General features: G+C 47.8%; 52 non-coding genes and 3 pseudogenes across 52 annotated transcripts; all 55 read left to right on the forward strand.

Annotated features, from left to right (window-relative positions):
- The first annotated feature begins 119 nt into the window (after positions 1–119).
- On the forward strand, positions 120–238 carry LOC145150797 (5S ribosomal RNA). The gene has a single exon (XR_013731609.1). It is a non-coding gene; the product is annotated as a 5S ribosomal RNA (ribosomal RNA).
- Positions 239–458: 220 nt separating this feature from the next.
- LOC145136062 (5S ribosomal RNA) lies at positions 459–577 on the forward strand. The gene has a single exon (XR_013720200.1). It is a non-coding gene; the product is annotated as a 5S ribosomal RNA (ribosomal RNA).
- A 220-nt stretch (positions 578–797) lies between these two features.
- LOC145155255 (5S ribosomal RNA) lies at positions 798–916 on the forward strand. The gene has a single exon (XR_013735704.1). It is a non-coding gene; the product is annotated as a 5S ribosomal RNA (ribosomal RNA).
- A 229-nt stretch (positions 917–1,145) lies between these two features.
- On the forward strand, positions 1,146–1,264 carry LOC145155266 (5S ribosomal RNA). The gene has a single exon (XR_013735715.1). It is a non-coding gene; the product is annotated as a 5S ribosomal RNA (ribosomal RNA).
- A 219-nt stretch (positions 1,265–1,483) lies between these two features.
- On the forward strand, positions 1,484–1,602 carry LOC145144033 (5S ribosomal RNA). Its single transcript, XR_013725054.1, has one exon. It is a non-coding gene; the product is annotated as a 5S ribosomal RNA (ribosomal RNA).
- Positions 1,603–1,827: 225 nt separating this feature from the next.
- Positions 1,828–1,946, forward strand: LOC145155278 (5S ribosomal RNA). The gene has a single exon (XR_013735727.1). It is a non-coding gene; the product is annotated as a 5S ribosomal RNA (ribosomal RNA).
- Positions 1,947–2,177: 231 nt separating this feature from the next.
- LOC145150912 (5S ribosomal RNA) lies at positions 2,178–2,297 on the forward strand. The gene has a single exon (XR_013731718.1). It is a non-coding gene; the product is annotated as a 5S ribosomal RNA (ribosomal RNA).
- A 186-nt stretch (positions 2,298–2,483) lies between these two features.
- LOC145154270 (5S ribosomal RNA) lies at positions 2,484–2,602 on the forward strand. The gene has a single exon (XR_013734749.1). It is a non-coding gene; the product is annotated as a 5S ribosomal RNA (ribosomal RNA).
- Positions 2,603–2,832: 230 nt separating this feature from the next.
- Positions 2,833–2,951, forward strand: LOC145150798 (5S ribosomal RNA). Its single transcript, XR_013731610.1, has one exon. It is a non-coding gene; the product is annotated as a 5S ribosomal RNA (ribosomal RNA).
- Positions 2,952–3,181: 230 nt separating this feature from the next.
- Positions 3,182–3,300, forward strand: LOC145144688 (5S ribosomal RNA). Its single transcript, XR_013725694.1, has one exon. It is a non-coding gene; the product is annotated as a 5S ribosomal RNA (ribosomal RNA).
- Positions 3,301–3,519: 219 nt separating this feature from the next.
- On the forward strand, positions 3,520–3,639 carry LOC145150870 (5S ribosomal RNA). The gene has a single exon (XR_013731681.1). It is a non-coding gene; the product is annotated as a 5S ribosomal RNA (ribosomal RNA).
- Positions 3,640–3,826: 187 nt separating this feature from the next.
- On the forward strand, positions 3,827–3,946 carry LOC145151028 (5S ribosomal RNA). The gene has a single exon (XR_013731826.1). It is a non-coding gene; the product is annotated as a 5S ribosomal RNA (ribosomal RNA).
- A 189-nt stretch (positions 3,947–4,135) lies between these two features.
- On the forward strand, positions 4,136–4,254 carry LOC145147397 (5S ribosomal RNA). Its single transcript, XR_013728302.1, has one exon. It is a non-coding gene; the product is annotated as a 5S ribosomal RNA (ribosomal RNA).
- Positions 4,255–4,482: 228 nt separating this feature from the next.
- LOC145135651 (5S ribosomal RNA) lies at positions 4,483–4,601 on the forward strand. The gene has a single exon (XR_013719946.1). It is a non-coding gene; the product is annotated as a 5S ribosomal RNA (ribosomal RNA).
- A 220-nt stretch (positions 4,602–4,821) lies between these two features.
- On the forward strand, positions 4,822–4,940 carry LOC145141416 (5S ribosomal RNA). The gene has a single exon (XR_013722642.1). It is a non-coding gene; the product is annotated as a 5S ribosomal RNA (ribosomal RNA).
- Positions 4,941–5,170: 230 nt separating this feature from the next.
- LOC145146931 (5S ribosomal RNA) lies at positions 5,171–5,289 on the forward strand. Its single transcript, XR_013727853.1, has one exon. It is a non-coding gene; the product is annotated as a 5S ribosomal RNA (ribosomal RNA).
- Positions 5,290–5,517: 228 nt separating this feature from the next.
- LOC145151337 (5S ribosomal RNA) lies at positions 5,518–5,637 on the forward strand (annotated as a pseudogene).
- Positions 5,638–5,824: 187 nt separating this feature from the next.
- Positions 5,825–5,943, forward strand: LOC145145732 (5S ribosomal RNA). The gene has a single exon (XR_013726690.1). It is a non-coding gene; the product is annotated as a 5S ribosomal RNA (ribosomal RNA).
- Positions 5,944–6,162: 219 nt separating this feature from the next.
- On the forward strand, positions 6,163–6,281 carry LOC145146933 (5S ribosomal RNA). The gene has a single exon (XR_013727855.1). It is a non-coding gene; the product is annotated as a 5S ribosomal RNA (ribosomal RNA).
- Positions 6,282–6,511: 230 nt separating this feature from the next.
- LOC145151338 (5S ribosomal RNA) lies at positions 6,512–6,631 on the forward strand (annotated as a pseudogene).
- A 188-nt stretch (positions 6,632–6,819) lies between these two features.
- LOC145145734 (5S ribosomal RNA) lies at positions 6,820–6,938 on the forward strand. Its single transcript, XR_013726692.1, has one exon. It is a non-coding gene; the product is annotated as a 5S ribosomal RNA (ribosomal RNA).
- A 218-nt stretch (positions 6,939–7,156) lies between these two features.
- Positions 7,157–7,275, forward strand: LOC145155569 (5S ribosomal RNA). The gene has a single exon (XR_013736002.1). It is a non-coding gene; the product is annotated as a 5S ribosomal RNA (ribosomal RNA).
- Positions 7,276–7,494: 219 nt separating this feature from the next.
- LOC145151222 (5S ribosomal RNA) lies at positions 7,495–7,614 on the forward strand. The gene has a single exon (XR_013731984.1). It is a non-coding gene; the product is annotated as a 5S ribosomal RNA (ribosomal RNA).
- Positions 7,615–7,801: 187 nt separating this feature from the next.
- LOC145145735 (5S ribosomal RNA) lies at positions 7,802–7,920 on the forward strand. Its single transcript, XR_013726693.1, has one exon. It is a non-coding gene; the product is annotated as a 5S ribosomal RNA (ribosomal RNA).
- A 220-nt stretch (positions 7,921–8,140) lies between these two features.
- LOC145136067 (5S ribosomal RNA) lies at positions 8,141–8,259 on the forward strand. Its single transcript, XR_013720210.1, has one exon. It is a non-coding gene; the product is annotated as a 5S ribosomal RNA (ribosomal RNA).
- Positions 8,260–8,479: 220 nt separating this feature from the next.
- On the forward strand, positions 8,480–8,598 carry LOC145155290 (5S ribosomal RNA). Its single transcript, XR_013735738.1, has one exon. It is a non-coding gene; the product is annotated as a 5S ribosomal RNA (ribosomal RNA).
- A 231-nt stretch (positions 8,599–8,829) lies between these two features.
- Positions 8,830–8,948, forward strand: LOC145155199 (5S ribosomal RNA). Its single transcript, XR_013735652.1, has one exon. It is a non-coding gene; the product is annotated as a 5S ribosomal RNA (ribosomal RNA).
- Positions 8,949–9,167: 219 nt separating this feature from the next.
- On the forward strand, positions 9,168–9,286 carry LOC145144523 (5S ribosomal RNA). The gene has a single exon (XR_013725534.1). It is a non-coding gene; the product is annotated as a 5S ribosomal RNA (ribosomal RNA).
- Positions 9,287–9,512: 226 nt separating this feature from the next.
- LOC145155301 (5S ribosomal RNA) lies at positions 9,513–9,631 on the forward strand. Its single transcript, XR_013735749.1, has one exon. It is a non-coding gene; the product is annotated as a 5S ribosomal RNA (ribosomal RNA).
- Positions 9,632–9,861: 230 nt separating this feature from the next.
- Positions 9,862–9,981, forward strand: LOC145150850 (5S ribosomal RNA). Its single transcript, XR_013731664.1, has one exon. It is a non-coding gene; the product is annotated as a 5S ribosomal RNA (ribosomal RNA).
- Positions 9,982–10,167: 186 nt separating this feature from the next.
- On the forward strand, positions 10,168–10,286 carry LOC145154271 (5S ribosomal RNA). Its single transcript, XR_013734750.1, has one exon. It is a non-coding gene; the product is annotated as a 5S ribosomal RNA (ribosomal RNA).
- A 229-nt stretch (positions 10,287–10,515) lies between these two features.
- Positions 10,516–10,634, forward strand: LOC145149471 (5S ribosomal RNA). Its single transcript, XR_013730335.1, has one exon. It is a non-coding gene; the product is annotated as a 5S ribosomal RNA (ribosomal RNA).
- A 230-nt stretch (positions 10,635–10,864) lies between these two features.
- On the forward strand, positions 10,865–10,983 carry LOC145148706 (5S ribosomal RNA). Its single transcript, XR_013729578.1, has one exon. It is a non-coding gene; the product is annotated as a 5S ribosomal RNA (ribosomal RNA).
- A 219-nt stretch (positions 10,984–11,202) lies between these two features.
- Positions 11,203–11,322, forward strand: LOC145150871 (5S ribosomal RNA). Its single transcript, XR_013731682.1, has one exon. It is a non-coding gene; the product is annotated as a 5S ribosomal RNA (ribosomal RNA).
- A 187-nt stretch (positions 11,323–11,509) lies between these two features.
- On the forward strand, positions 11,510–11,629 carry LOC145151029 (5S ribosomal RNA). The gene has a single exon (XR_013731827.1). It is a non-coding gene; the product is annotated as a 5S ribosomal RNA (ribosomal RNA).
- Positions 11,630–11,816: 187 nt separating this feature from the next.
- LOC145147398 (5S ribosomal RNA) lies at positions 11,817–11,935 on the forward strand. Its single transcript, XR_013728303.1, has one exon. It is a non-coding gene; the product is annotated as a 5S ribosomal RNA (ribosomal RNA).
- A 229-nt stretch (positions 11,936–12,164) lies between these two features.
- On the forward strand, positions 12,165–12,283 carry LOC145135655 (5S ribosomal RNA). The gene has a single exon (XR_013719949.1). It is a non-coding gene; the product is annotated as a 5S ribosomal RNA (ribosomal RNA).
- Positions 12,284–12,502: 219 nt separating this feature from the next.
- LOC145141424 (5S ribosomal RNA) lies at positions 12,503–12,621 on the forward strand. Its single transcript, XR_013722645.1, has one exon. It is a non-coding gene; the product is annotated as a 5S ribosomal RNA (ribosomal RNA).
- Positions 12,622–12,852: 231 nt separating this feature from the next.
- LOC145151339 (5S ribosomal RNA) lies at positions 12,853–12,972 on the forward strand (annotated as a pseudogene).
- A 189-nt stretch (positions 12,973–13,161) lies between these two features.
- LOC145145736 (5S ribosomal RNA) lies at positions 13,162–13,280 on the forward strand. Its single transcript, XR_013726694.1, has one exon. It is a non-coding gene; the product is annotated as a 5S ribosomal RNA (ribosomal RNA).
- A 218-nt stretch (positions 13,281–13,498) lies between these two features.
- On the forward strand, positions 13,499–13,617 carry LOC145155313 (5S ribosomal RNA). Its single transcript, XR_013735760.1, has one exon. It is a non-coding gene; the product is annotated as a 5S ribosomal RNA (ribosomal RNA).
- Positions 13,618–13,836: 219 nt separating this feature from the next.
- LOC145151111 (5S ribosomal RNA) lies at positions 13,837–13,956 on the forward strand. The gene has a single exon (XR_013731902.1). It is a non-coding gene; the product is annotated as a 5S ribosomal RNA (ribosomal RNA).
- Positions 13,957–14,143: 187 nt separating this feature from the next.
- LOC145145738 (5S ribosomal RNA) lies at positions 14,144–14,262 on the forward strand. The gene has a single exon (XR_013726695.1). It is a non-coding gene; the product is annotated as a 5S ribosomal RNA (ribosomal RNA).
- Positions 14,263–14,490: 228 nt separating this feature from the next.
- LOC145142935 (5S ribosomal RNA) lies at positions 14,491–14,609 on the forward strand. Its single transcript, XR_013723998.1, has one exon. It is a non-coding gene; the product is annotated as a 5S ribosomal RNA (ribosomal RNA).
- A 219-nt stretch (positions 14,610–14,828) lies between these two features.
- LOC145145441 (5S ribosomal RNA) lies at positions 14,829–14,947 on the forward strand. The gene has a single exon (XR_013726414.1). It is a non-coding gene; the product is annotated as a 5S ribosomal RNA (ribosomal RNA).
- A 219-nt stretch (positions 14,948–15,166) lies between these two features.
- On the forward strand, positions 15,167–15,285 carry LOC145146495 (5S ribosomal RNA). Its single transcript, XR_013727438.1, has one exon. It is a non-coding gene; the product is annotated as a 5S ribosomal RNA (ribosomal RNA).
- A 230-nt stretch (positions 15,286–15,515) lies between these two features.
- LOC145146934 (5S ribosomal RNA) lies at positions 15,516–15,634 on the forward strand. Its single transcript, XR_013727856.1, has one exon. It is a non-coding gene; the product is annotated as a 5S ribosomal RNA (ribosomal RNA).
- Positions 15,635–15,874: 240 nt separating this feature from the next.
- LOC145145739 (5S ribosomal RNA) lies at positions 15,875–15,993 on the forward strand. The gene has a single exon (XR_013726696.1). It is a non-coding gene; the product is annotated as a 5S ribosomal RNA (ribosomal RNA).
- Positions 15,994–16,213: 220 nt separating this feature from the next.
- LOC145155766 (5S ribosomal RNA) lies at positions 16,214–16,332 on the forward strand. Its single transcript, XR_013736195.1, has one exon. It is a non-coding gene; the product is annotated as a 5S ribosomal RNA (ribosomal RNA).
- Positions 16,333–16,552: 220 nt separating this feature from the next.
- LOC145155324 (5S ribosomal RNA) lies at positions 16,553–16,671 on the forward strand. The gene has a single exon (XR_013735771.1). It is a non-coding gene; the product is annotated as a 5S ribosomal RNA (ribosomal RNA).
- Positions 16,672–16,891: 220 nt separating this feature from the next.
- Positions 16,892–17,010, forward strand: LOC145155990 (5S ribosomal RNA). The gene has a single exon (XR_013736417.1). It is a non-coding gene; the product is annotated as a 5S ribosomal RNA (ribosomal RNA).
- Positions 17,011–17,236: 226 nt separating this feature from the next.
- Positions 17,237–17,355, forward strand: LOC145144701 (5S ribosomal RNA). Its single transcript, XR_013725706.1, has one exon. It is a non-coding gene; the product is annotated as a 5S ribosomal RNA (ribosomal RNA).
- Positions 17,356–17,574: 219 nt separating this feature from the next.
- LOC145135847 (5S ribosomal RNA) lies at positions 17,575–17,693 on the forward strand. Its single transcript, XR_013720083.1, has one exon. It is a non-coding gene; the product is annotated as a 5S ribosomal RNA (ribosomal RNA).
- A 229-nt stretch (positions 17,694–17,922) lies between these two features.
- On the forward strand, positions 17,923–18,040 carry LOC145150002 (5S ribosomal RNA). The gene has a single exon (XR_013730834.1). It is a non-coding gene; the product is annotated as a 5S ribosomal RNA (ribosomal RNA).
- A 230-nt stretch (positions 18,041–18,270) lies between these two features.
- LOC145151201 (5S ribosomal RNA) lies at positions 18,271–18,389 on the forward strand. The gene has a single exon (XR_013731969.1). It is a non-coding gene; the product is annotated as a 5S ribosomal RNA (ribosomal RNA).
- The last annotated feature ends 38 nt before the right edge of the window (positions 18,390–18,427 follow it).

Here is an 18,427-nt window from a genome sequence, read left to right on the forward strand (position 1 = left end):
GGTTTTCGTATTTTTGGAACGGAGCCGATCGGTCACGTGGGTCCCACGCCTCGCGTACGAAAACAAAAGAGGTTCTGCGTCTTTTAAGACATAAAAGCAATAAGCATGGATAGTATTTCGGGTGCGATCATACCAGCACTAATGCATCGGATCCCATCAGAACTCTGCAGCTAAGCGTGCTTCGGCGAGAGTAGTACTAGGATGGGTGACCCCCTGGGAAGTCCTCGTGTTCCACCCCCCTTTTTCGTTGCCCGTTTGCGTTTTTCTAGATTTTACGTGCGGTTTTTTTTTTCTTTCTTGCTATTTCTATGCTCGGGTGGCCTCCGTTTCATGGTTCATGCTCTTCGTATTTTTGGAACGGAGCCGATCGGTCACGTGGGTCCCACGCCTCGCGTACGAAAACAAATGAGGTTCTGCGTCTTTTAAGACATACAAGCAATAAGCATGGATAGTATTTCGGGTGCGATCATACCAGCACTAATGCACCGGATCCCATCAGAACTCCGCAGTTAAGCATGCTTGGGCGAGAGTAGTACTAGGATGGGTGACCCCCTGGGAAGTCCTCGTGTTGCACCCCCCTTTTTCGTTGTCCGTTTGCGTTTTTTTAGATTTTACGTGCGGTTTTTTTTTCTTTCTTGCTATTTCTATGCTCGGGTGGCCTCCGCTTCATGGTTGATGGTTTTCGTATTTTTGGAACGGAGCCGATCGGTCACGTGGGTCCCACGCCTCGCGTACGAAAACAAAAGGAGGTTCTGCGTCTTTTAAGACATAAAAGCAATAAGCATGGATAGTATTTTGGGTGCGATCATACCAGCACTAATGCACCGGATCCCATCAGAACTCCGCAGTTAAGCGTGCTTGGGCGAGAGTAGTACTAGGATGGGTGACCCCCTGGGAAGTCCTCGTGTTGCACCCCCCTTTTTCGTTGTCCGTTTGCGTTTTTTTAGATTTTACGTGCGTTTTTTTTTTGTTTTTTTTTCTTTCTTGCTATTTCTATGCTCGGGTGGCCTCCGCTTCATGGTTGATGGTTTTCGTATTTTTGGAACGGAGCCGATCGGTCACGTGGGTCCCACGCCTCGCGTACGAAAACAAAGGAGGTTCTGCGTCTTTTAAGACATACTAGCAATAAGCATGGATAGTATTTTGGGTGCGATCATACCAGCACTAATGCACCGGATCCCATCAGAACTCCGCAGTTAAGCGTGCTTGGGCGAGAGTAGTACTAGGATGGGTGACCCCCTGGGAAGTCCTCGTGTTGCACCCCACTTTTTCGTTGTCCATTTGCGTTTTTTTAGATTTTTCGTGCGGTTTTTTTTTCTTTCTTGCTATTTCTATGCTCGGGTGGCCTCCGCTTCATGGTTGATGGTTTTCGTATTTTTGGAACGGAGCCGATCGGTCACGTGGGTCCCACGCCTCGCGTACGAAAACAAAGGAGGTTCTGCGTCTTTTAAGACATAAAAGCAATAAGCATGGATAGTATTTTGGGTGCGATCATACCAACACTAATGCACCGGATCCCATCAGAACTCCGCAGTTAAGCGTGCTTGGGCGAGAGTAGTACTAGGATGGGTGACCCCCTGGGAAGTCCTCGTGTTGCACCCTCCCTTTTTCGTTGCCCGTTTGCGTTTTTTTAGATTTTACGTGCGGTTTTTTTTTGTTTTCTTTCTTGCTATTTCTATGCTCGGGTGGCCACCGCTTCATGGTTGATGGTTTTCGTATTTTTGGAACGGAGCCGATCGGTCACGTGGGTCCCACGCCTCGCGTACGAAAACAAAGGAGGTTCTGCGTCTTTTAAGACATAAAAGCAATAAGCATGGATAGTATTTCGGGTGCGATCATACCAGCACTAATGCACCGGATCCCATCAGAACTCCGCAGTTAAGCGTGCTTGGGCGAGAGTAGTACTAGGATGGGTGACCCCCTGGGAAGTCCTCGTGTTGCACCCCCCCTTTTTCGTTGCCCGTTTTCGTTTTTTTAGATTTTACGTGCGGTTTTTTTTTGTTTTTTTTTTCTTTCATGCTATTTCTATGCTCGGGTGGCCACCGCTTCATGGTTGATGGTTTTCGTATTTTTGGAACGGAGCCGATCGGTCACGTGGGTCCCACGCATCGCGTACGAAAACAAAGGAGGTTCTGCGTCTTTTAAGACATAAAAGCAATAAGCATGGACTGTATTTCGGGTGCGATCATACCAGCACTAATGCACCGGATCCCATCAGAACTCTGCAGTTAAGTGTGCTTGGGCGAGAGTAGTACTAGGATGGGTGACCCCCTGGGAAATCCTCGTGTTTACGTGCGGTTTTTTTTTGTTTTTTTTTCTTTCTTGCTATTTCTATGCTCGGGTGGCCACCGCTTCATGGTTGATGGTTTTCGTATTTTTGGAACGGAGCCGATCGGTCACGTGAGTCCGACGCTTCGCGTACGAAAACAAAGGAGGTTCTGTGTCTTTTAAGACATAAAAGCAATAAGCATGGATAATATTTCGGGTGCGATCATACCAGCATTAATGCACCGGATCCCATCAGAACTCCGCAGTTAAGCGTGCTTGGGCGAGAGTAGTACTAGGATGGGTGACCCCCTGGGAAGTCCTCGTGTTGCACCCCCCTTTTTCGTTGTCCGTTTGCATTTTTTTAGATTTTACGTGCGGTTTTTTTTTGTTTTTTTTTTCTTTCTTGCTATTTCTATGCTCGGGTGGCCTCCGCTTCATGGTTGATGGTTTTCGTATTTTTGGAACGGAGCCGATCGGTCACGTGGGTCCCACGCCTCGCGTACGAAAACAAAAGAGGTTCTGCGTCTTTTAAGACATAAAAGCAATAAGCATGGATAGTATTTCGGGTGCGATCATACCAGCACTAATGCATCGGATCCCATCAGAACTCTGCAGCTAAGCGTGCTTCGGCGAGAGTAGTACTAGGATGGGTGACCCCCTGGGAAGTCCTCGTGTTCCACCCCCCTTTTTCGTTGCCCGTTTGCGTTTTTTTAAATTTTCCGTGCGGTTTTTTTTTTGTTTTTTTTTCTTTCTTGCTATTTCTATGCTCGGGTGGCCTCCGTTTCATTGTTCATGGTCTTCGTATTTTTGGAACGGAGCCGATCGGTCACGTGGGTCCCACGCCTCGCGTACAAAAACAAAGGAGGTTCTGCGTCTTTTAAGACATACAAGCAATAAGCATGGATAGTATTTCTGGTGCGATCATACCAGCACTAATGCACCGGATCCCATCAGAACTCCGCAGTTAAGCGTGCTTGGGCGAGAGTAGTAGTAGGATGGGTGACCCCCTGGGAAGTCCTCGTGTTGCACCCCCTTTTTCATTGTCCGTTTGCGTTTTTTTAGATTTTACGTGCGGTTTTTTTTTTCTTTCTTGCTATTTCTATGCTCGGGTGGCCTCCGCTTCATGGTTGATGGTTTTCGTATTTTTGAAACGGAGCCGATCGTTCACGTGGGTCCCACGCCTCGCGTACGAAAACAAAGGAGGTTCTGCGTCTTTTAAGACATAAAAGCAATAAGCATGGATAGTATTTCGGGTGCGATCATACCAGCACTAATGCACCGGATCCCATCAGAACTCCGCAGTTAAGCGTACTTGGGCGAGAGTAGTACTAGGATGGGTGACCCCTTGGGAAGTCCTCGTGTTTACGTGCGGTTTTTTTTTTTGTTTTTTTTCTTTCTTGCTATTTCTATGCTCGGGTGGCCACCGCTTCATGGTTGATGGTTTTCGTATTTTTGGAACGGAGCCGATCGGTCACGTGAGTCCGACGCCTCGCGTACGAAAACAAAGGAGGTTCTGCGTCTTTTAAGACATAAAAGCAATAAGCATGGATAGTATTTCGGGTGCGATCATACCAGCACTAATGCACCGGATCCCATCAGAACTCCGCAGTTAAGCGTGGTTGGGCGAGAGTAGTACTGGGATGGGTGACCCCCTGGGAAGTCCTCGTGTTTACGTGCGGTTTTTTTTTTTTGTTTTTTTTTCTTTCTTGCTATTTCGATGCTCGGGTGGCCACCGCTTCATGGTTAATGGTTTTCGTATTTTTGGAATGGAGCTGATCGGTCACGTGGGTCCCACGCCTCGCGTACGAAAACAAAGGAGGTTCTGCGTCTTTTAAGACATAAAAGCAATAAGCATGGATAGTATTTCGGGTGCGATAATACCAGCACTAATGCACCGGATCCCATCAGAACTCCGCAGTTAAGCGTGCTTGGGCGAGAGTAGTACTAGGATCGGTGACCCCCTGGGAAGTCCTCGTGTTGCACCCCCCTTTTTCGTTGCCCGTTTGCGTTTTTTTAAATTTTCCGTGCGGTTTTTTTTGTTTTTTTTTCTTTCTTGCTATTTCTATGCTCGGGTAGCCTCCGTTTCATGGTTCATGGTCTTCGTATTTTTGGAACGGAGCCGATCGGTCACGTGGGTCCCACGCCTCGCGTACGAAAACAAATGAGGTTCTGCGTCTTTTAAGACATACAAGCAATAAGCATGGATAGTATTTCGGGTGCGATCATACCAGCACTAATGCACCGGATCCCATCAGAACTCCGCAGTTAAGCGCGCTTGGGCGAGAGTAGTACTAGGATGGGTGACCCCCTGGGAAGTCCTCGTGTTGCACCCCCCTTTTTCGTTGTCCGTTTGCGTTTTTTTAGATTTTACGTGCGGTTTTTTTTTTCTTTCTTGCTATTTCTATGCTCGGGTGGCCTCCGCTTCATGGTTGATGCTTTTCGTATTTTTTGAACGGAACCGATCGGTCACGTGGGTCCCACGCCTCACGTACGAAAACAAAGAAGGTTCTGCGTCTTTTAAGACATAAAAGCAATAAGCATGGATAGTATTTCGGGTGCGATCATACCAGCACTAATGCACCGGATCCCATCAGAACTCCGCAGTTAAGCGTGCCTGGGCGAGAGTAGTACAAGGATGGGTGACCCCCTGGGAAGTCCTCGTGTTGCACCCCCCTTTTTCGTTGCCCGTTTGCGTTTTTTTAGATTTTACGTGCGGTTTTTTTTTTGTTTTTTTTTCTTTCTTGCTATTTCTATGCTCGGGTGGCCACCGCTTCATGGTTGATGGTTTTCGTATTTTTGGAACGGAGCCGATCGGTCACGTGGGTCCCACGCCTCGCGTACGAAAACAAAGGAGGTTCTGCGTCTTTTAAGACATAGAAGCAATAAGCATGGATAGTATTTCGGGTGCGATCATACCAACACTAATGCACCAGATCCCATCAGAACTCTGTAGTGAAGCGTGCTTGGGCGAGAGTAGTACTAGGATGGGTGACCCCCTGGGAAGTCCTCGTGTTGCACCCCCCCCCTTTTTCGTTGTCCGTTTGCGTTTTTTTAGATTTTACGTGCGGTTTTTTTTTTTTTTTCTTTCTTTCTATTTCTATGCTCGGGTAGCCTCCGATTCATGGTTGATGGTTTTCGTATTTTTGGAACGGAGCCGATCGGTCACGTGGGTCCCACGCCTCGCGTACGAAAACAAAGGAGGTTCTGCGTCTTTTAAGACATAAAAGCAATAAGCATGGATAGTATTTCGGGTGCGATCATACCAGCACTAATGCACCGGATCCCATCAGAACTCTGCAGTTAAGCGTGCTTCGGCGAGAGTAGTACTAGGATGGGTGACCCCCTGGGAAGTCCTCTTGTTTACGTGCGGTTTTTTTTTTGTTTTTTTTTCTTTCTTGCTATTTCTATGCTCGGGTGGCCACCGCTTCATGGTTGATGGTTTTCGTATTTTTGGAACGGAGCCGATCGGTCACGTGGGTCCCACGCCTCGCGTACGAAAACAAAGGAGGTTCTGCGTCTTTTAAGACATAAAAGCAATAAGCATTGATAGTATTTCGGGTGCGATCATACCAGCACTAATGCACCGGATCCCATCAGAACTCCGCAGTTAAGCGTGCTTGGGCGAGAGTAGTACTAGGATCGGTGACCCCCTGGGAAGTCCTCGTGTTGCACCCCCCTTTTTCGTTGCCCGTTTGCGTTTTTTTAGATTTTTCGTGCGGTTTTTTTTTCTTTCTTGCTATTTCTATGCTCGGGTGGCCACCGCTTCATGGTTGATGGTTTTCGTATTTTTGGAACGGAGCCGATCGGTCACGTGGGTCCCACGCCTCGCGTACGAAAACAAAGGAGGTTCTGCGTCTTTTAAGACATAGAAGCAATAAGCATGGATAGTATTTCGGGTGCGATCATACCAACACTAATGCACCAGATCCCATCAGAACTCTGTAGTGAAGCGTGCTTGGGCGAGAGTAGTACTAGGATGGGTGACCCCCTGGGAAGTCCTCGTGTTGCACCCCCCCCCCCCTTTTTCGTTGTCCGTTTGCGTTTTTTTAGATTTTACGTGCGGTTTTTTTTTTTTTTCTTTCTTTCTATTTCTATGCTCGGGTAGCCTCCGATTCATGGTTGATGGTTTTCGTATTTTTGGAACGGAGCCGATCGGTCACGTGGGTCCCACGCCTCGCGTACGAAAACAAAGGAGGTTCTGCATCTTTTAAGACATAAAAGCAATAAGCATGGATAGTACTTCGGGTGCGATCATACCAGCACTAATGCACCGGATCCCATCAGAACTCTGCAGTTAAGCGTGCTTCGGCGAGAGTAGTACTAGGATGGGTGACCCCCTGGGAAGTCCTCTTGTTTACGTGCGGTTTTTTTTTTGTTTTTTTTTTCTTTCTTGCTATTTCTATGCTCGGGTGGCCACCGCTTCATGGTTGATGGTTTTCGTATTTTTGGAACGGAGCCGATCGGTCACGTGGGTCCCACGCCTCGCGTACGAAAACAAAGGAGGTTCTGCGTCTTTTAAGACATAAAAGCAATAAGCATTGATAGTATTTCGGGTGCGATCATACCAGCACTAATGCACCGGATCCCATCAGAACTCCGCAGTTAAGCGTGCTTGGGCGAGAGTAGTACTAGGATCGGTGACCCCCTGGGAAGTCCTCGTGTTGCACCCCCCTTTTTCGTTGCCCGTTTGCGTTTTTTTAGATTTTTCGTGCGGTTTTTTTTCTTTCTTGCTATTTCTATGCTCGGGTGGCCTCCGTTTCATGGTTCATGGTCTTCGTATTTTTGGAACGGAGCCGATCGGTCACGTGGGTCCCACGCCTCGCGTACGAAAACAAAGGAGGTTCTGCGTCTTTTAAGACATACAAGCAATAAGCATGGATAGTATTTCGGGTGCGATCATACCAGCACTAATGCACCGGATCCCATCAGAACTCCACAGTTAAGCGTGCTTGGGCGAGAGTAGTACTAGGATGGGTGACCCCCTGGGAAGTCCTCGTGTTGCACCCCCCTTTTTCGTTGTCCGTTTGCGTTTTTTTAGATTTTACGTGCGGTTTTTTTTTCTTTCTTGCTATTTCTATGCTCGGGTGGCCTCCGCTTCATGGTTGATGGTTTTCGTATTTTTGGAACGGAGCCGATCGGTCACGTGGGTCCCACGCCTCGCGTACGAAAACAAAGGAGGTTCTGCGTCTTTTAAGACATAAAAGAAATAAGCATGGATAGTATTTCGGGTGCGATAATACCAGCACTAATGCACCGGATCCCATCAGAACTCCGCAGTTAAGTGTGCTTGGGCGAGAGTAGTACTAGGATGGGTGACCCCCTGGGAAGTCCTCTTGTTTACGTGCGGTTTTTTTTTGTTTTTTTTTTCTTTATTGCTATTTCTATGCTCGGGTGGCCACCGCTTCATGGTTGATGGTTTTCGTATTTTTGGAACGGAGCCGATCGGTCACGTGGGTCCCACGCCTCGCGTACGAAAACAAAGGAGGTTATGCGTCTTTTAAGACATAAAAGCAATAAGCATTGATAGTATTTCGGGTGCGATCATACCAGCACTAATGCACCGGATCCCATCAGAACTCCGCAGTTAAGCGTGCTTGGGCGAGAGTAGTACTAGGATCGGTGACCCCCTGGGAAGTCCTCGTGTTGCACCCCCCTTTTTCGTTGCCCGTTTGCGTTTTTCTAGATTTTACGTGCGGTTTTTTTTTTCTTTCTTGCTATTTCTATGCTCGGGTGGCCTCCGTTTCATGGTTCATGCTCTTCGTATTTTTGGAACGGAGCCGATCGGTCACGTGGGTCCCACGCCTCGCGTACGAAAACAAATGAGGTTCTGCGTCTTTTAAGACATACAAGCAATAAGCATGGATAGTATTTCGGGTGCGATCATACCAGCACTAATGCACCGGATCCCATCAGAACTCCGCAGTTAAGCATGCTTGGGCGAGAGTAGTACTAGGATGGGTGACCCCCTGGGAAGTCCTCGTGTTGCACCCCCCTTTTTCGTTGTCCGTTTGCGTTTTTTTAGATTTTACGTGCGGTTTTTTTTTCTTTCTTGCTATTTCTATGCTCGGGTGGCCTCCGCTTCATGGTTGATGGTTTTCGTATTTTTGGAACGGAGCCGATCGGTCACGTGGGTCCCACGCCTCGCGTACGAAAACAGAAGGAGGTTCTGCGTCTTTTAAGACATAAAAGCAATAAGCATGGATAGTATTTTGGGTGCGATCATACCAGCACTAATGCACCGGATCCCATCAGAACTCCGCAGTTAAGCGTGCTTGGGCGAGAGTAGTACTAGGATGGGTGACCCCCTGGGAAGTCCTCGTGTTGCACCCCCCTTTTTCGTTGTCCGTTTGCGTTTTTTTAGATTTTACGTGCGTTTTTTTTTTTGTTTTTTTTTTCTTTCTTGCTATTTCTATGCTCGGGTGGCCTCCGCTTCATGGTTGATGGTTTTCGTATTTTTGGAACGGAGCCGATCGGTCACGTGGGTCCCACGCCTCGCGTACGAAAACAAAGGAGGTTCTGCGTCTTTTAAGACATACTAGCAATAAGCATGGATAGTATTTTGGGTGCGATCATACCAGCACTAATGCACCGGATCCCATCAGAACTCCGCAGTTAAGCGTGTTTGGGCGAGAGTAGTACTAGGATGGGTGACCCCCTGGGAAGTCCTCGTGTTGCACCCCACTTTTTCGTTGTCCATTTGCGTTTTTTTAGATTTTTCGTGCGGTTTTTTTTTCTTTCTTGCTATTTCTATGCTCGGGTGGCCTCCGCTTCATGGTTGATGGTTTTCGTATTTTTGGAACGGAGCCGATCGGTCACGTGGGTCCCACGCCTCGCGTACCAAAACAAAGGAGGTTCTGCGTCTTTTAAGACATAAAAGCAATAAGCATGGATAGTATTTTGGGTGCAATCATACCAACACTAATGCACCGGATCCCATCAGAACTCCGCAGTTAAGCGTGCTTGGGCGAGAGTAGTACTAGGATGGGTGACCCCCTGGGAAGTCCTCGTGTTGCACCCTCCCTTTTTCGTTGCCCGTTTGCGTTTTTTTAGATTTTACGTGCGGTTTTTTTTTTGTTTTCTTTCTTGCTATTTCTATGCTCGGGTGGCCACCGCTTCATGGTTGATGGTTTTCGTATTTTTGGAACGGAGCCGATCGGTCACGTGGGTCCCACGCCTCGCGTACGAAAACAAAGGAGGTTCTGCGTCTTTTAAGACATAAAAGCAATAAGCATGGATAGTATTTCGGGTGCGATCATACCAGCACTAATGCACCGGATCCCATCAGAACTCCGCAGTTAAGCGTGCTTGGGCGAGAGTAGTACTAGGATGGGTGACCCCCTGGGAAGTCCTCGTGTTGCACCCCCCCTTTTTCGTTGCCCGTTTTCGTTTTTTTAGATTTTACGTGCGGTTTTTTTTGTTTTTTTTTTCTTTCATGCTATTTCTATGCTCGGGTGGCCACCGCTTCATGGTTGATGGTTTTCGTATTTTTGGAACGGAGCCGATCGGTCACGTGGGTCCCACGCATCGCGTACGAAAACAAAGGAGGTTCTGCGTCTTTTAAGACATAAAAGCAATAAGCATGGACTGTATTTCGGGTGCGATCATACCAGCACTAATGCACCGGATCCCATCAGAACTCTGCAGTTAAGTGTGCTTGGGCGAGAGTAGTACTAGGATGGGTGACCCCCTGGGAAGTCCTCGTGTTTACGTGCGGTTTTTTTTTGTTTTTTTTTCTTTCTTGCTATTTCTATGCTCGGGTGGCCACCGCTTCATGGTTGATGGTTTTCGTATTTTTGGAACGGAGCCGATTGGTCACGTGAGTCCGACGCTTCGCATACGAAAACAAAGGAGGTTCTGTGTCTTTTAAGACATAAAAGCAATAAGCATGGATAATATTTCGGGTGCGATCATACCAGCATTAATGCACCGGATCCCATCAGAACTCCGCAGTTAAGCGTGCTTGGGCGAGAGTAGTACTAGGATGGGTGACCCCCTGGGAAGTCCTCGTGTTGCACCCCCCTTTTTCGTTGTCCGTTTGCATTTTTTTAGATTTTACGTGCGGTTTTTTTTTGTTTTTTTTTCTTTCTTGCTATTTCTATGCTCGGGTGGCCTCCGCTTCATGGTTGATGGTTTTCGTATTTTTGGAACGGAGCCGATCGGTCACGTGGGTCCCACGCCTCGCGTACGAAAACAAAAGAGGTTCTGCGTCTTTTGAGACATAAAAGCAATAAGCATGGATAGTATTTCGGGTGCGATCATACCAGCACTAATGCATCGGATCCCATCAGAACTCTGCAGCTAAGCGTGCTTCGGCGAGAGTAGTACTAGGATGGGTGACCCCCTGGGAAGTCCTCGTGTTGCACCCCCCTTTTTCGTTGCCCGTTTGCGTTTTTTTAAATTTTCCGTGCGGTTTTTTTTTTGTTTTTTTTTCTTTCTTGCTATTTCTATGCTCGGGTGGCCTCCGTTTCATGGTTCATGGTCTTCGTATTTTTGGAACGGAGCCGATCGGTCACGTGGGTCCCACGCCTCGCGTACAAAAACAAAGGAGGTTCTGCGTCTTTTAAGACATACAAGCAATAAGCATGGATAGTATTTCTGGTGCGATCATACCGGCACTAATGCACCGAATCCCATCAGAACTCCGCAGTTAAGCGTGCTTGGGCGAGAGTAGTAGTAGGATGGGTGACCCCCTGGGAAGTCCTCGTGTTGCACCCCCTTTTTCATTGTCCGTTTGCGTTTTTTTAGATTTTACGTGCGGTTTTTTTTTTCTTTCTTGCTATTTCTATGCTCGGGTGGCCTCCGCTTCATGGTTGATGGTTTTCGTATTTTTGAAACGGAGCCGATCGTTCACGTGGGTCCCACGCCTCGCGTACGAAAACAAAGGAGGTTCTGCGTCTTTTAAGACATAAAAGCAATAAGCATGGATAGTATTTCGGGTGCGATCATACCAGCACTAATGCACCGGATCCCATCAGAACTCCGCAGTTAAGCGTACTTGGGCGAGAGTAGTACTAGGATGGGTGACCCCTTGGGAAGTCCTCGTGTTTACGTGCGGTTTTCTTTTTGTTTTTTTTTCTTTCTTGCTATTTCTATGCTCGGGTGGCCACCGCTTCATGGTTGATGGTTTTCGTATTTTTGGAACGGAGCCGATCGGTCACGTGAGTCCGACGCCTCGCGTACGAAAACAAAGGAGGTTCTGCGTCTTTTAAGACATAAAAGCAATAAGCATGGATAGTATTTCGGGTGCGATCATACCAGCACTAATGCACCGGATCCCATCAGAACTCCGCAGTTAAGCGTGGTTGGGCGAGAGTAGTACTGGGATGGGTGACCCCCTGGGAAGTCCTCGTGTTTACGTGCGGTTTTTTTTTTGTTTTTTTTTCTTTCTTGCTATTTCGATGCTCGGGTGGCCACCGCTTCATGGTTAATGGTTTTCGTATTTTTGGAATGGAGCTGATCGGTCACGTGGGTCCCACGCCTCGCGTACGAAAACAAAGGAGGTTCTGCGTCTTTTAAGACATAAAAGCAATAAGCATGGATAGTATTTCGGGTGCGATAATACCAGCACTAATGCACCGGATCCCATCAGAACTCCGCAGTTAAGCGTGCTTGGGCGAGAGTAGTACTAGGATCGGTGACCCCCTGGGAAGTCCTCGTGTTGCACCCCCCTTTTTCGTTGCCCGTTTGCGTTTTTTTAAATTTTCCGTGCGGTTTTTTTTGTTTTTTTTTTCTTTCTTGCTATTTCTATGCTCGGGTAGCCTCCGTTTCATGGTTCATGGTCTTCGTATTTTTGGAACGGAGCCGATCGGTCACGTGGGTCCCACGCCTCGCGTACGAAAACAAATGAGGTTCTGCGTCTTTTAAGACATACAAGCAATAAGCATGGATAGTATTTCGGGTGCGATCATACCAGCACTAATGCACCGGATCCCATCAGAACTCCGCAGTTAAGCGCGCTTGGGCGAGAGTAGTACTAGGATGGGTGACCCCCTGGGAAGTCCTCGTGTTGCACCCCCCTTTTTCGTTGTCCGTTTGCGTTTTTTTAGATTTTACGTGCGGTTTTTTTTTCTTTCTTGCTATTTCTATGCTCGGGTGGCCTCCGCTTCATGGTTGATGGTTTTCGTATTTTTTGAACGGAACCGATCGGTCACGTGGGTCCCACGCCTCACGTACGAAAACAAAGGAGGTTCTGCGTCTTTTAAGACATAAAAGCAATAAGCATGGATAGTATTTCGGGTGCGATCATACCAGCACTAATGCACCGGATCCCATCAGAACTCCGCAGTTAAGCGTGCCTGGGCGAGAGTAGTACAAGGATGGGTGACCCCCTGGGAAGTCCTCGTGTTGCACCCCCCTTTTTCGTTGCCCGTTTGCGTTTTTTTAGATTTTACGTGCGGTTTTTTTTTTGTTTTTTTTTTCTTTCTTGCTATTTCTATGCTCGGGTGGCCACCGCTTCATGGTTGATGGTTTTCGTATTTTTGGAACGGAGCCGATCGGTCACGTGGGTCCCACGCCTCGCGTACGAAAACAAAGGAGGTTCTGCGTCTTTTAAGACATAGAAGCAATAAGCATGGATAGTATTTCGGGTGCGATCATACCAGCACTAATGCACCGGATCCCATCAGAACTCTGCAGTTAAGCGTGCTTCGGCGAGAGTAGTACTAGGATGGGTGACCCCCTGGGAAGTCCTCTTGTTTACGTGCGGGTTTTTTTTTTGTTTTTTTTTTCTTTCTTGCTATTTCTATGCTCGGGTGGCCACCGCTTCATGGTTGATGGTTTTCGTATTTTTGGAACGGAGCCGATCGGTCACGTGGGTCCCACGCCTCGCGTACGAAAACAAAGGAGGTTCTGCGTCTTTTAAGACATAAAAGCAATAAGCATTGATAGTATTTCGGGTGCGATCATACCAGCACTAATGCACCGGATCCCATCAGAACTCCGCAGTTAAGCGTGCTTGGGCGAGAGTAGTACTAGGATCGGTGACCCCCTGGGAAGTCCTCGTGTTGCACCCCCCTTTTTCGTTGCCCGTTTGCGTTTTTTTAGATTTTTCGTGCTGTTTTTTTTCTTTCTTGCTATTTCTATGCTCGGGTGGCCTCCGTTTCATGGTTCATGGTCTTCGTATTTTTGGAACGGAGCCGATCGGTCACGTGGGTCCCACGCCTCGCGTACGAAAACAAAGGAGGTTCTGCGTCTTTTAAGACATACAAGCAATAAGCATGGATAGTATTTCGGGTGCGATCATACCAGCACTAATGCACCGGATCCCATCAGAACTCCGCAGTTAAGCGTGCTTGGGCGAGAGTAGTACTAGGATGGGTGACCCCCTGGGAAGTCCTCGTGTTGCACCCCCCTTTTTCGTTGTCCGTTTGCGTTTTTTTAGATTTTACGTGCGGTTTTTTTTTCTTTCTTGCTATTTCTATGCTCGGGTGGCCTCCGCTTCATGGTTGATGGTTTTCGTATTTTTGGAACGGAGCCGATCGGTCACGTGGGTCCCACGCCTCGCGTACGAAAACAAAGGAGGTTCTGCGTCTTTTAAGACATAAAAGCAATAAGCATGGATAGTATTTCGGGTGCGATAATACCAGCACTAATGCACCGGATCCCATCAGAACTCCGCAGTTAAGTGTGCTTGGGCGAGAGTAGTACTAGGATGGGTGACCCCCTGGGAAGTCCTCTTGTTTACGTTCGGTTTTTTTTTGTTTTTTTTTTCTTTATTGCTATTTCTATGCTCGGGTGGCCACCGCTTCATGGTTGATGGTTTTCGTATTTTTGGAACGGAGCCGATCGGTCACGTGGGTCCCACGCCTCGCGTACGAAAACAAAGGAGGTTATGCGTCTTTTAAGACATAAAAGCAATAAGCATTGATAGTATTTCGGGTGCGATCATACCAGCACTAATGCACCGGATCCCATCAGAACTCCGCAGTTAAGCGTGCTTGGGCGAGAGTAGTACTAGGATCGGTGACCCCCTGGGAAGTCCTCGTGTTGCACCCCCCTTTTTCGTTGCCCGTTTGCGTTTTTTTAGATTTTACGTGCGGTTTTTTTTTGTTTTTTTTCTTTCTTGCTATTTCTATGCTCGGGTGGCCTCCGTTTCATGGTTCATGGTCTTCGTATTTTTGGAACGGAGCCGATCGGTCACGTGGGTCCCACGCCTCGCGTACGAAAACAAAGGAGGTTCTGCGTCTTTTAAGACATACAAACAATAAGCATGGATAGTATTTCGGGTGCGATCATACTAGCACTAATGCACCGGATCTCATCAGAACTCCGCAGTTAAGCGTGCTTGGGCGAGAGTAGTACTAGGATGGGTGACCCCCTGGGAAGTCCTCGTGTTGCACCCTCCTTTTTCGTTGTCCGTTTGCGTTTTTTTGGATTTAACGTGCGTTTTTTTTTTCTTTCTTGCTATTTCTATGCTCGGGTGGCCTCCGCTTCATGGTTGATGGTTTTCGTATTTTTGGAACGGAGCCGATCGGTCACGTGGGTCCCACGCCTCGCGTACGAAAACAAAGGAGGTTCTGCGTCTTTTAAGACATACAAGCAATAAGCATGGATAGTATTTCGGGTGCGATCATACCAGCACTAATGCACCGGATTCCATCAGAACTCCGCAGTTAAGCGCGCTTGGGCGAGAGTAGTACTAGGATGGGTGACCCCCTGGGAAGTCCTCGTGTTGCACCCCCCTTTTTCGTTGTCCGTTTGCGTTTTTTTAGATTTTACGTGTGGTTTTTTTTTCTTCCTTGCTATTTCTATGCTCGGGTGGCCTCCGCTTCATGGTTGATGGTTTTCGTATTTTTGGAACGGAGCCGATCGGTCACGTGGGTCCCACGCCTCGCGTACGAAAACAAAGGAGGTTCTGCGTCTTTTAAGACATAAAAGCAATAAGCATGGATAGTATTTCGGGTGCGATCATACCAGCACTAATGCACCGGATCCCATCAGAACCCCGCAGTTAAGCGTGCTTGGGCGAGAGTAGTACTAGGATGGGTGACCCGCTGGGAAGTCCTCGTGTTGCACCCCCCTTTTTCGTTGCCCGTTTGCGTTTTTTTAGATTTTACGTGCGGTTTTTTTTTGTTTTTTTTTTCTTTCTTGCTATTTCTATGCTCGGGTGGCCACCGCTTCATGGTTGATGGTTTTCGTATTTTTGGAACGGAGCCGATCGGTCACGTGGGTCCCACGCCTCGCGTACGAAAACAAAGGAGGTTCTGCGTCTTTTAAGACATAAAAGCAATAAGCATGGATAGTATTTCGGGTGCGATCATACCAACACTAATGCACCAGATCCCATCAGAACTCTGTAGTGAAGCGTGCTTGGGCGAGAGTAGTACTAGGATGGGTGACCCCCTGGGAAGTCCTCGTGTTGCACCCCCCCCCCCCCCTTTTTCGTTGTCCGTTTGCGTTTTTTTAGATTTTACGTGCGGTTTTTTTTTTTGTTTTTTTTTTCTTTCTTGCTATTTGTATGCCCGGGTGGCCTCCGCTTCATGGTTGATGGTTTTCGTATTTTTGGAACGGAGCCGATCGGTCACGTGGGTCCCACGCCTCGCGTACGAAAACAAAGGAGGTTCTGCGTCTTTTAAGACATAAAAGCAATAAGCATTGATAGTATTTCGGGTGCGATCATACCAGCACTAATGCACCGGATCCCATCAGAACTCCGCAGTTAAGCGTGCTTGGGCGAGAGTAGTACTAGGATCGGTGACCCCCTGGGAAGTCCTCGTGTTGCACCCCCCTTTTTCGTTGCCCGTTTGCGTTTTTCTAGATTTTACGTGCGGTTTTTTTTTTCTTTCTTGCTATTTCTATGCTCGGGTGGCCTCCGTTTCATGGTTCATGCTCTTCGTATTTTTGGAACGGAGCCGATCGGTCACGTGGGTCCCACGCCTCGCGTACGAAAACAAAGGAGGTTCTGCGTCTTTTAAGACATACAAGCAATAAGCATGGATAGTATTTCGGGTGCGATCATACCAGCACTAATGCACCGGATCCCATCAGAACTCCGCAGTTAAGCGTGCTTGGGTGAGAGTAGTACTAGGATGGGTGACCCCCTGGGAAGTCCTCGTGTTGCACCCCCCTTTTTCGTTGTCCGTTTGCGTTTTTTTAGATTTTACGTGCGGTTTTTTTTTCTTTCTTGCTATTTCTATGCTCGGGTGGCCTCCGCTTCATGGTTGATGGTTTTCGTATTTTTGGAACGGAGCCGATCGGTCACGTGGGTCCCACGCCTCGCGTACGAAAACAAAAGGAGGTTCTGCGTCTTTTAAGACATAAAAGCAATAAGCATGGATAGTATTTCGGGTGCGATCATACCAGCACTAATGCACCGGATCCCATCAGAACTCCGCAGTTAAGCGTGCTTGGGCGAGAGTAGTACTAGGATGGGTGACCCCCTGGGAAGTCCTCGTGTTGCACCCCACTTTTTCGTTGTCCTTTTGCGTTTTTTTAGATTTTTCGTGCGGTTTTTTTTTTCTTTCTTGCTATTTCTATGCTCGGGTGGCCTCCGCTTCATGGTTGATGGTTTTTGTATTTTTGGAACGGAGCCGATCGGTCACGTGGGTCCCACGCCTCGCGTACGAAAACAAAGGAGGTTCTGCGTCTTTTAAGACATAAAAGCAATAAGCATGGATAGTATTTTGGGTGCGATCATATCAGCACTAATGCACCGGATCCCATCAGAACTCCGCAGTTAAGCGTGCTTGGGCGAGAGTAGTACTAGGATGGGTGACCCCCTGGGAAGTCCTCGTGTTGCACCCTCCCTTTTTCGTTGCTCGTTTGCGTTTTTTTAGATTTTACGTGCGGTTTTTTTTTTGTTTTCTTTCTTGCTATTTCTATGCTCGGGTGGCCACCGCTTCATGGTTGATGGTTTTCGTATTTTTGGAAAGGAGCCGATCGGTCACGTGGGTCCCACGCCTCGCGTACGAAAACAAAGGAGGTTCTGCGTCTTTTAAAACATAAAAGCAATAAGCATGGATAATATTTCGGTTGCGATCATACCAGCACTAATGCACCGGATCACATCAGAACTCCGCAGTTAAGCGTGCTTGGGCGAGAGTAGTACTAGGATGGGTGACCCCCTGGGAAGTCCTCGTGTTGCACCCCCTTTTTCGTTGTCTGTTTGCGTTTTTTTAGATTTTACGTGCGGTTTTTTTTTTCTTTCTTGCTATTTCTATGCTCGGGGGGCCTCCGCTTCATGGTTGATCGTTTTCGTATTTTTGGAACGGAGCCGATCGGTCACGTGGGTCCCACGCCTCGCGTACGAAAACAAAGGAGGTTCTGCGTCTTTTAAGACATAAAAGCAATAAGCATGGATAGTATTTCGGGTGTGATCATACCAGCACTAATGCACTGGATCCCATCAGAACTCCGCAGTTAAGCGTGCTTGGGCGAGAGTAGTACTAGGATGGGTGACCCCCTGGGAAGTCCTCGTGTTGCACCCCCTTTTTCGTTGCCCGTTTGCGTTTTTTTAGATTTTACGTGCGGTTTTTTTTTTGTTTTTTTTTCTTTCTTGCTATTTCTATGCTCGGGTGGCCTCCGTTTCATGGTTCATGGTCTTCGTAGTTTTGGAACGCAGCCGATCGGTCACGTGGGTCCCACGCCTCGCGTACGAAAACAAAAGAGGTTCTGCGTCTTTTAAGACATACAAGCAATAAGCATGGATAGTATTTCGGGTGCGATCATACCAGCACCAATGCACCGGACCCATCAGAACTCCGCAGTTAAGCGTGCTTGGGCGAGAGTAGTACTAGGATGGTTGACCCCCTGGGAAGTCCTCGTGTTGCACCCCCCTTTTTCGTTGTCCGTTTGCGTTTTTTTAGATTTTACGTGTGGTTTTTTTTTTGTTTTTTTTTCTTTCTTGCTATTTCTATGCTCGGGTGGCCTCCGCTTCATGATTGATGGTTTTCGTATTTTTGGAACGGAGCCGATCGGTCACGTGGGTCCCACGCCTCGCGTACGAAAACAAAGGAGGTTCTGCGTCTTTTAAGACATAAAAGCAATAAGCATGGATAGTATTTCGGGTGCGATAATACCAGCACTAATGCACAGGATCCCATCAGAACTCCGCAGTTAAGCGTGCTTGGGCAAGAGTAGTACTAGGATCGGTGACCCCCTAGGATGTCCTCGTGTTGCACCCCCCTTTTTCGTTGCCCGTTTGCGTTTTTTTAAATTTTCC

Source organism: Lactuca virosa, chromosome 1 (genome assembly GCF_052849685.1).
Source record: "Lactuca virosa cultivar CGN04683 chromosome 1, Lactuca_virosa_CGN04683_v6, whole genome shotgun sequence".
NCBI classification, from domain to species: Eukaryota; Viridiplantae; Streptophyta; class Magnoliopsida; order Asterales; family Asteraceae; genus Lactuca; species Lactuca virosa.